This window comes from Coenobita brevimanus, chromosome 86, assembly GCF_032717465.1.
Source record: "Coenobita brevimanus isolate Jiangsu-jjx chromosome 86, ASM3271746v2, whole genome shotgun sequence".
In the NCBI taxonomy this organism is placed as follows: Eukaryota; Metazoa; Arthropoda; class Malacostraca; order Decapoda; family Coenobitidae; genus Coenobita; species Coenobita brevimanus.
Genome location: NC_137039.1, coordinates 14,952,814 through 14,965,082, shown reverse-complemented (window position 1 = coordinate 14,965,082; position 12,269 = coordinate 14,952,814). Strand labels below are relative to the sequence as shown.

Here is a 12,269-nt window from a genome sequence, read left to right as displayed (position 1 = left end):
GCATCCGGTCATAAAATGCTATGCGCTTCAGTCCAAAAGTCCTCTACCCAGGGGCAACGCCTTAGCCCTGAGGGGATACCTGGAGTAAAACCAAATTATTTTTTATATATTATATATATATATATATATATATATATATATATATATATATATATATATATATACAGTGATATACATACAGTGGAGTCTTTTATCCGAAATTCTTTTAACCGTAATATACCATTAACCGTAAGTTTTACTAAAACGTTCTCATTTCGATAAACCACAAAAATTTGGAATCTATCCGAAAATTCAAACATGGCAGGCTTGTTTCGCGCCACTAGCGTTGGTTTACGGTTGCTCCGCTAGTCACTAGAGCGAGCATTGGTTGCGCCAGCCCCCATCCACCACCTCAGAAGATATGGATGATATAGGAAATGACGTGGATGATGTGGAAATAATTGAATAAGGAAACAGAAAATATGAACAAAACAGTTATGTTTAAGACTTTTGTTTGTTCGAATTGCTCACAGTGAAGTACGTAACTGTTTTGGTGAAGGTTTAAGTTTATTTAAGTGAAGATTTATATCAAGTTGACAATTTCTATTACAGTTACAAAAGTGCAGTTACATATGTAGTTACTACATATTGTTTTGGTGATGGTTGAGTGGTTTTTGGGGAGCTGGTGGTGGTGGTGGGCTAGACGTCACCAGAAATGGGTGATGGGTGAGTACAATACTGTTCCCTTGTATCCTACACACCAAGACACACACATCTACACACAATGAATTGGCTATTTGAGAAAACTACCCAATATAATAAACCACTGTGCTTAGTTTTTGTTGATTACAAAAAGGCTTTCGACTCAGTGGAGCACATAGCAATCATAAATTCTTTGCGAGAACAAGGAATAAATAAGAACATTGTAAAATTTATCGAAAACACATAAAAAGAGGGAACTGCTACAGTTAAATTACATAAAGACTCTGATAAAAATTAAGATTGAAGGGCGTGCGTTACGGAGATACAATTTCACCAAAATGATTTACACCATGCCTAGAAAGCATTTTCAGAAAGCCAGACTGGGAAAACATAGGAGTAAATATTGATGGAGAAAAGCTAAACCAATTACGATTTGCATACGACATTGTCCTAATCTCAGAAACAGCAGAGACATTGCAAGAAACGTTAAATGACCTGAACAGAGAAAGTCTCAAAGTAGGGCTAAAGATGAAAACAAGTAAAACTAATGCTTAATCCAAACACAAGAAATAGCGTCATCAGAATAAGCGAAGAAATTCGTGAATAAGTCGAGGAGTACAATTACTTGGGGCAAATATGAAAATTAATGAAAGACCATGATATCAAAAAAAGAAAGACGCAATACAATTGAATGGAGTTCTTAATAAATATAGACATCATGAAAAGTAGCTTGCCAACATGTATGAAACGAAAAGTACATAACGAATGTATAATTCCAGCTATGACGTATGGTTGTGAGACCTGGCAAATGACAACATCGAGGGAAAATTGAGTAATCCTTTCTCAAAGGGCAATGGAAAGGTCAGTGTTGGGAGTATCTCTGAGAGACAGGAAAAGATAAACTTGGGAGAGAGAGCAGACTAAAGTCAAAGACATTATAGAAGTTATAAAAGAACAGAAATGAAAGTGGGTAAGTCATGTTGCAAGAAAAAGGGCTAACTGATGGAGCAAGAGGCTGACTGACTGGACTCCAGGAGATAGTAAGCATAAGAAAAAATGGCCAGACAGAATATAGAGAGGTGAGATAGCGAAGTTTGCAGGGAAAACATGGCTGAGATTGGCTCAGTCATGGAATTCGTGGAGAAGGTTGGGGGAGGACTTTGTTCAGCAGTGGACTTGCAATGGCTGATGACGATACACACACACACACACACACACACAAACACAAACAAACACACTCACACTCTCACATATATACAGACATACTCTCACATACATGCAGACTTATATATATATATATATATATATATATATATATATATATATATATATATATATATATATATATACACAATTTGTGGTAGGTGGGGCCGCTCACCATCCACTCACTCGATGTAGTGCTGCTCTCGGGTGTCTGCCCTTTCCTCCACTCCATCATTCTTTCCCTCCATCCTCTTCTTTCTTTCTTTCCTTCATTCTTTCTTGTCCTTCTGCCTATGGGTGACTTTACACTCCCTCTTCTGTCTTTCGTTCCATCATTCTTTCCTATTCCTTCTGCCTGTGGATGACTCTACACTGAGTGACAGGCCAAATGGTTTCCTGTGCACCAGGAAACCATTTACTACCCTGGGTGGTAACCACGTAACTAACTTTTGGCGCCTCGTGGTTTAATGGGTAATTACGGAGCTCCAATTGGACTGAGCCAGTGAAGGTTTATATCCAAGGGATGGTTGGGGTTTATTACTCACGTAATGCCACTCAGGGATGAGTAGGCTGGTCACTCATCTTTAATGTCAGGACCAAGTTGCCTAGCCCCGGGCTCCTACGCTCCTCATGAGGCAACGTAGGGTTAGATGATGAATGTATGAGAGAGAGAGAGAGAGAGACAGACAGACAGACAGACAGAGAAGCATAATACAGATTGATTGATAGTGTGTGTGTGTGTGTGTGTGTGTGTGTGTAATAGCTGACCCTGAAATACTTTGTATCTGCGTGAATGAAAATATTTAAATAAGTACTTTGTATTTTGATATCTAAGCGATTACATAAATACAGTAGAGTATGAAAATGACATTCTTCACATGGCACTTGAAAATACTCGTACTCTATGACTAACCTGTTGTTTGGAAATATATAGAGTAGATAGTAGTCTCCATTACTTTGGCATGAACGAGTGTTTAGCTAACGAACGAGAGTTCCAGTTGATTAATGGTTGTAAAATGATTTTTCTTCTCTCAGCTCATTAACTGTTTTCAAAGAAAATGTTTTTGTGTGACCAGAGGTATAGTAGTGGTCATTTTTACAGTTAGGTATCTTTCCTAAGAAATGGTTGCTTTGAAACTTCTTTAATACATGAGCATGTTATGATGGAAATTGTTTTATGAATAGAAAATCATAAGAAGCAAACCTACAGTCTGTTCTGACTTTATTAACCCTTACTTCGCGGGTCCTGTCGAGCGACGGGGTGGCGCTTGGCCCAGGGCGGCTTCGAGTTCCATCACTGGACGGGACCACTCTCGCGCCATTGTTTGAACGTGTGTCTTGATTTCCCCACACCATTTCCCTCCCATATAATTAGCTGGCATAACAGAGCATGTCACTTTAACATATCAGTTATTGTCCCGCCACCACGAGTAATTATATATATATATATATATATACATGACTGCTACGTGAGTCCAGTAACGATAATGACGTTTATGAAATATTTACAATTGCGACAAAAACGATGTTTTCACAAAAAACAACGTGATTTGTGTAATACTGATCCCGATAGTGACGGCTTGGAAAATAGTCAGCTTGTTACTACTTCAGTCCGTGTCATCTCAGTAGATAGGCAGATTTTGACCGCGGAGAAATGTGCGGGAGTGACGCCTTCAGAAATCTTGCGACAGTGATGCTTGTGCATTGAAACTTTAGATAGTATGTATAAGTGCCTGTATTTAAAACTAGAGAGAAAATATAAGAATCATAAGTGAAATGAAGTAAATGTCTGTTAAGTATGATATTAGTTTCGTGCCACACACATCTTAGTGCATTGCAACAGCATGGCAGCATGGAACAACTGGAAAAAAACAAGAGTGCAATCGTGAGCTAAGGCACCAAGGTGATAAAACATGACCCAAGACAGCAGCAAGAGGAGGCAGGGAGTCTTGAAAAGGCTTTGAACATTGCAGACAAGGTAGCAGAGTGTGGGCTGGCTCGGGTCAAGCATGCGCACACAAAGGCCGTGGCTGGGTGCACCCATCGGAAAAAAGGCCCGCCAAAAGCCAAAAATTGCCTCCATTCAACTCGTCCTCATGTCAAAATACCACCATTTAGCGACCTTGGGACACTTGCATTGGAAATAGGAAGATTTGGTGAGTAAAACAAGTTTTTTTTTAACTTCCTGTGTTGTATGGTTGCTGAGTTATGAGTGTGTGAAACAGAGCTATTTTGTTTAATTTCTCTACGTTGTGAAAACGCGAAAAGCACCCAGAGCCTAGTAGTTAACGGCTTCATCATTATCTCATACTGAACAAATTATTACGCCAAGCCATTAACCCACCCCGTCCCGACCGATTTTCCACAACTGACTCCCCCCGCCCAATCCCAACAGATTTTGGATTTTTTGGGGGGCTCAAACCTCTGCTTCTGGTGAGAAACATCAAAAATTCATAGAGAAATCACTCACCTTAGGTTTAAAATACCGCATACAGGTAACTGTACCCCTTACCTTACTGTGTTTTCTATGAGGCAGGTTCCAGAGAAAACGAGTTCTATGGAAGGGGTAACTATTCCAAACCACTCATAAATGGTATTTATTTATTTGGTACGAATTTGTATGTAGTAGAAAAGTATATTGGTTTTCACACATTAATATAGGCAATATAAGCATTGTTTCACTCACCAAACACATCAACATACCTCACCTTTTTTGGCGACATTACCTGATCATCATTTCTGACTGTTTCTTCCTCTAATGTTACGTAAACTTTGTCCTCCACATTGTCATCGATTGGGAAATCATTCTGGCCTTGAATTTTGTACTGTGGCGCAACATGTCTTTACTGGCCAGTCACTGGTAACAGGTGAATTGTTGAGACAATGGCGTGCAGGGGGGGGGAGGTCATGTGTGGTAAGGCATTGTCCCTGCCTGGCATCTGGTAGAGGAAGGTGTCCCGTGTATACATACCAAAAATCACGCACAAAATTTGAAAAATGTGCAAACGATGGACCTTGCAATTGCAGCGTGTTTATATACGTCAATGGGAGTCACAGTGACAAAACGTTCAGACGTATATACACATCAACAGGAGTTGGCGGGTTAATAGTACCTCTTCTCTCTCTCTCTCTCTCTCTCTCTCTCTCTTTCTCACAAAACCTTACTTCCATCCCACCAACCCTACCTTCCAGTCTCCAACATCTTCACTTTCCCACTGACCACTCCTACAATCGAGGGAGATTGATATTCATTTTCAGTGATTTTATACTTATTGTGATAATCTGGCGTTTCTTAAAATATAATTTATTAGCATTATAAATTAATGACTGCTTTTTAGAGACTCCATGTATGTACTTTTCTGATCCATAGTGAAATGCCCACCCCAGGAGGTGACCCAGGGTGAGACACCCACCCCAGGCGAAGGCCACGGGGAGGTGCACAAGGGCCCCGAGCCACACAGGCCCATGTCCCCTGCTATTATGATCCTTTTCCACTCAACAGAATCAGGGGGAGTTCATCACCCCACTGCACTACACTCAAGCTGGGACGACACTCACCAGAACTGGGGTGGGGACCTGTCACTGCACAGTCCCTAGCAGGCCCTTGGTAACGTCCATCGGACTTATCAGCAGAGGAACGTCCACCAGACTTCTTGCACCTACAGACCTCATGGGGTGCAAAGCAGCAGCAATGTCCACCAGACTTGCTGTAGAGGGAGCATCCACCAGATCTCCCTCATCTGCCACCCACCACCGGAGCAGGGACACAGTAGCGTCCACCGGACTTGCTGTTGAAGGAATGTCCACTGGACTTCCCCTACCTGTCATCCCAGGGAAGGGAGCAGAGCTGCAGTAGCATCCATCAGACCTGCCATAGAGGGGACTTCCACTGGATTCCCCTCAGCTCCATCCTTCCCCTGGCAGCAGGGCCTCAGTAACTTCCACCGGTCTTGCCACAGGCGGAACGTTCACCGGACTTCCTCTACTTGCCACCCCCGGGATGACTGGAACCTCGGTAATGTCCGCCGGACTTGCCAGGGGGAAGGGACATCCACCAGACTTCCTTCCTCCACTACTCCGGAGTGGAGCCTAGGTAATGTCCACCGGACTTCCCAGGCAGAAGGGACGTCCACCAGACTTCCTTTATCCACTGCCCATGATATCATCCACCAGACTTGCCAGGCAGAAGGAACGTCCACCGGACTTCCTTCTTCCACTGCCCGTGGTATTATCCACTGGACTTGCCAGGTGGAAGGAACGTCCACCGGACTTCCTTCGTCCACTGCCCCGGAGTGGAGTTTCGGTAATATTCATCGGACTTGCCAAGCAGAGGGAACAACCACCGGTCTTCCCTGCTCCACTACCCCGGAGGCTCTCACCAGGGACAGCATCCCTGGTTCAGCTGGCCCCTCAAGAGGCCAAGCGGGACACCCCTCGTGCTCCCCCCGCACCACTACGGGTGGAGACTGCTTCCTCACAGAGTTCCTGGTGGAGAACATCATTGTGAGCTTGGGTGTCCACTCACTGCAGTTGTCCCCTCGACGTCCTCAGCCGCTGTTGGACTCCCCGAGTGAGAGCGGCCACATGCAGCCCCTGATGGCCTCCCCATCCCAGTGAGACTGCAGCCCTCAGCCTTCAAGGAACACCCCGACAACGCCGGGCATGTTCCAGCCCTGACCTCCCAGCAAGACTCCCACCACCTCCAAGGGCAGGTGCCGAGCCACGCACCTGTTACCCCCAGTCCTGAGGGCCATCACACACCTTAGGGTTCCGCCAGAAGGGGACTAAGCACAATGCCGGCCCACAGCCTACACCGGACACCCCACTACTCAGCCCGAGACTCGTACCTCTCCCGAGAGCACACCCCAGATAGCCCCCCTCCTACACCTGGCCATCACCTACACCTGCCTGACATCTAGTCTGCTGTATATCCTTATGTGTCAATAAGTGATTTGTACTGTGCCATGAGTATTGTGTAAAGCATTGTATTTATTTTTGTATGGTAAAATACATGTAAGACTGGTTAGCCTGTGTTTGAGTCCTGTTCCTTTGTTGCATGCTCTCGACCTGGTCCTGAACAAAAGAACCCAAGTCTGTGCCCGTGTTCTGAGTACAAGTACAAGAAGTTGGACTCAGAACACGCAGCATAACACATAGAAATAAAGGCAAAGCATTTGACTTTGGTTTAGGTGGAGATGGTGAGGTACTTAGTGCAGCAATCCTCCCAGAAGATTCCCATTTTCAATTCAATGATTTTCATATTAATACACAAGATAAAAAAAAATGCACAAGAAAGCAAAACCCTTCTGTTTACTTATGAACACTTCAGTGAATGTCCAGATGCTCCTACGCTGCCGTAGATATAAGTGGAAGCAACATTATTTTTGGTGTTTTTGTGTATTGTTGTAGCTGTCTATGGTCCTCAGTGACCCTCAACCATCACACACAAAGTTGACGAGTCTGTGAAAGTCACGGAAGCAGTATCCTAGACTTAAGCCAACCTGACACTCTGGGCACCTTATTGTCACTTTCCTTCATACTTGTTCACATCTGCTAGTGTTCATGTAGATATAGCAGGAAGCTAAAATGATGAACTGGCAACCGCAAGTGTGACTGGATGAATATACAAAGTCTTTGGGGCAGAAAACAGGGGGCAATTTTTGAAATAAAATTGTGGATTATAAATGGAACGCTGCAGTCTGTTGATAAGTCCATTCAGAAAGAATGTCGCACATGCTGCAGACATACCACGGTTCCACCAATGAGAGTTTATGACTGCAGTTCTCTTTCATTCTGTTAATAGAAGCTACCTTGCATCATCACTGGATGATCCATGGCCATACATGGTTGAATACAGTATCATAAGCCAACAGTAACTTCACAATAAGCCCAACTTCAATAAGTGAGCATAATTTTTGCATCTTTACTCTGGATATAAAAAAGAATCAGTACCAAAGGACCAAACTTTATATAATCAAGCACTGCTTTTATATCTATGCTTTCCCCCAGTGTCGTCGTCGTTGTTGCCATTCTGTTCCTGATACCCACGTAAGGTGATGGAGGACCCAGAAAACAGGGCAAAAACATGCAAAACTGAGAGAACTATCAGTATCATGCTCAGCTGGATGATAATTACCTCCAACAAAGTTTACCACGGGGGGGGGAGGATAGTAAAGTTTAGCGGCAATGGATTGTTAAAAAAACGTTATGGCATATCAGTTTAACCCTTGGACCACCAGGAACAACACCTAGGTGTACAACTTTGGAAATCAACTACTGTAAGCTGGGAATCAAAGTTGGTCATAATCTCCAGTAATTTCAAGCTTAACCCGCCCCGTCCCGTTGACGTATGGGTACGTTGCAACGATTTGCATTTGCCAGTCCCGGCGACGTACCGGTACGTCGTGCAATTGCAAGGTCCCTAATTTGCACAATTTTCAATTTTCGCGCGTGATTTTTCGTATGTATACATGGGACACCTTCCTCTATTCCTCTACAAGATGCCAAGCAGGGACAATGCCTTACACCGCATAACCTCCCCCCTCCCCCCATCATGCCATTGTCTCGGCAATTCACCTGTTACCAGTGACCTGGCCAATAAAGACACTCAGGGCCAGAGTGATTCCCCAATCGATGACAATGTGGAGGACAAGGTTTACATAGCATTAGAGGAAGAAACAGTCAGAAATGATGATCAGGTAATGTGGGAAAAAAAGGTCATGAATGGTGATTAGTTAGTGAGTGAAACAATGCTTATAATGCCTCTATTACTGCTTGAAAACCAATATACTCTCATACTACATATAAATTCGTACCAAGTAAATAAATCAATACCGTTTATGAGTGGATAAAATAGTTACCCTCCCATAGAACTCGTTTTCTTTGGTGCCAGCATGTTAGAAAACCCAGTCAGGTAAGGAGCAACTCCTACTTGGATTGAGTATTTTAAACCTCAGGTGAGCGATTTCTCTATGAATTTTCGATGTATCTCACCAAAAGCGGAGGTTTTAGCCAAAAAAATATTTTCCGAAAATACCTCGGGACTGGGGGATGTCGCAGGTGCGGAAAACCTCGGGACGTGACGGGTTAATACATATTTTCTAGGGTTCTTAAGGTCAAGACATGTAGAGGTGACATGTAGAGGTGTATGGTATGTAGGAGGACTGCTGGGCCTTGATAGCAGGCTGTGAAGCCTATGCCCAGAGTCGGACACATAAAAAAAAAAAAAAAAAAATTCTTTTTTGATGATTTCAAAGTAATTTGATATGCCTTTACCTGTAAAATCAACTATTGTAAGCTTAAAATCCAAAATGGCATCCAAGATGCCTGTCAGGCACTGGATTGGCATGCATCACTTTTAACTCGAAAGCATGTTCCAGATGGGCTTAGACAAAAGATATAACATCACAGATCAGCTCTAAATTGAAAGATATGTTACATCTCAGCTCTGAATTTGAAAATCCGCATCATAAAGCTGGTACAACTCAGGCTCCAGAGACAGTGAAGTTGTCATAAACTTGATGACAGCTGCTGAAACTAATCCATTTACAGCAGATTCAAACCACTTGATCAGTAGTTATTGGTGAACATGCTCCTGAAAATGTACATTATCATATGACACAAGTGGAAGAAGTTGGCCTGCAAGCACTTGAAAATTCCTTACATAAAGAAGGCAGAGTTCAAGTTGTCAAATGGAACACCATCTTCACACAAAGCCAGGATAAAAATAGCAAGCAGAAAGTTCAAGCCCAGGAGAAAGTGATGAAGTAAGAGCCCTTTTTCGTATAACATTATATTGCCAGTGGTGGCAGTTTTGATGAACAGGAGTACATTGGAAACTATGAATGTTGCAATTACCCTCCATCCTTATTTAACGAGAATGACACAATGCGCGCATGTGGAACCAAATCACGTCTTGTGAAAGCTACCCAGGCATAAGCAGTTGTGAAATGTCACTACCATATAACAAAATTTTCATGTGCATTAGTGATTGATGTCATGCATTGGGTTTATCGTTTGAGATTTTGTGAAAGACGAAAAGGTCTCTGCCTTTGCACTTAGATACAAACAAGCAATTCTTAGATAAGTCCTAGATAATGCAATGGCTGTTGACCTGTGTTTTGATCACGACAGAAGTTCAAGTCTGCAGGAAGCAACAAGACTCATGAGGACTGGTAAGCCGAAAACAGTAAAAATTTTTGTTGTCTCTGACCAGTACAAAGCACTAGATCCTTCAGAGTCCTTTGCTTGTTATACAAACAAAGCACAGTTACTAACCTACTTGTGTGATAAATGGTGTCAAGATGAACTCCAGTCTTCACGTCCTGGTAGCTCTCAAGTTTATCTGGGTGGTGGTTTCAGAGAGGAAACAAAGTCAGTAATGTTGCACAGTGAAGGTGTAACTGCAGTCCCTAGAATTAACACATGAAAAGGCAAACACTTGTATTATTTTCTATGCCCTGTAGTGTTTTCAAGTAGACAAAGTTGATCAAGTTATTGTTCTTTCAAATGATCCAGATGCTATTGTCCTTTCTATATATCATGCATCCAGCATGTTGAAAGAGCTTCCTGAACTTTGGGCCAAGGCAGCAACAGACATTTACCTTGCAGTAAATGACATTGCCAAAGCATTATGACCACAGATGCCTTTCACTTCCGTTTGTTCACAGTGTAAGTAGCAGGGATACCATCAGCATCACTGCCAAAGCATTACAACCACAGATGCTTTTCACTTCCAATTGTTCACAGTGTAAGTAGCAGGGATACCATCAGCATGCCCATTTTTATCAGCAAAAAGGAATGGTTAACAGCAACTAAGGAAACTCAACTGGATCCTGTGGAAGACTTTGACTGTGACGGCAATGCCATAACTGAAAATGTTATCAGTCAGGCTAGGAAATTTCTTGTCACAGTCTGTACAAAGAATGCCGAGATGTCATATGTCTCTTTGAGTGGGATTCGCGCTCAAACGATTTTTACCAACAAGACCACTGCTATCAAGCTCCATCCACCTACTGAGGATGCTTTTATGCAACATCTGAAATATTTTGCCTTGACAACAATCACTGACAAGACAACACACACTGCAAAGCCTAGCTTTCCTTCGGTGGTTGAATATGGATGGACAGTAAACCAAGCAGAATTTGTTCCAGTTCCAGTGACTGCAGAATTGTTACAATCAAGAGATGTCAACATCCCTTCCCTGGGATTGAAGAAAAGGCTGTTCAAGAAATTGCTCAAGTGCCAAATAGAATATTCCATGTTATCTTGGCTGAAGATGCCAGGGATCTCCACAGAGCTGTTCCAGAGCTCAGTACCTCTAAGAAATTGAAGATAGCTCTGACTCAGATTAGATTTTCTCTGAATATTGCAATTCCTTTTCAGTCTGACCAGGAGTATCTCTGTATTGGTCTGTCTCAGTGTTAGTTATTTTAGTAGTTATAACGGTTGTGTTATATCTCATTCAAAAAAAATTGTGTTATGGTGTATGGATGAAATGTTTAATTACCTGAATATTATAAAGGAAGATTCAAGAGCTTATTTTCATGACATGTTTGGTTATTGACAGTCCTCTGATGTGTGCTGTTTATGCACCCAGTAACTGTATTTTTGCAAAATGTCTGTGGTTACAAGTATGTAAACTATCTGAAGAAAAAAATGTGTTATTTTAATAAACTGTTAAAATTATAAAATATTTTGTTTTCAGTACAGTATAACCTTTTTTTTTGTTTGTTCTGAAAACAAACAGTATAATACAAAGGCCTTAAAAACATGGATTAATATAATTACATACAATTTATTTGACAAATTATCATCAAATGGTAAAATAGAAGGATCTTCTTGGATGCCATCTTGGATTCCCAGCTTACAGTAGTTGATTTCCAGACTTGTGCACCTGATGGTCCAAGGATTAAATTGGTACCGGTATGCAAAACATTTTATAACAACCCATGTTTGGTTCACTAGAAAAAGTGGCTTTTGCCCTCTGGGTATTATGTTTTTGCCGGTGTTGGTTTGTTTGTCCGTTAGCAGAATTAGTCATAACGTTATGAGCGTTTTTTTTTTTTTTTTTTTTAAGGGGTACGGCATGGCCCTAGGAACAATCCATTAGATTTTGGTGGTGATCCAGATCATCATCCAGATCCAGGAATTTTTTTTAAAGGATTCTTTACCATTCCTGGATAGTGGCAATTTCAACATTTCTTCATCTAACTCCTTAAACAGGGCCTACAATGCCTGCACAAAAATTACAAGATAACATCTCCATAAGATCTGCCACATGTGTTTTGTATGGTTCTTGCTACATAAAAAAGAACAAAAAATAGTATCTATTGCATGGTGTTGACAAATGGGGGATTGTTCAGCCTTGGTGGATGTTTTGCAGT

General features: G+C 42.1%; 1 protein-coding gene across 1 annotated transcript in view; it reads left to right on the top strand.

Annotated features, from left to right (window-relative positions):
- The window catches only part of LOC145410575 (putative glutamate receptor), a 145,515-nt gene that overhangs the window by 73,686 nt on the left and 59,560 nt on the right, over positions 1 to 12,269 (top strand). The window lies entirely within an intron of this gene.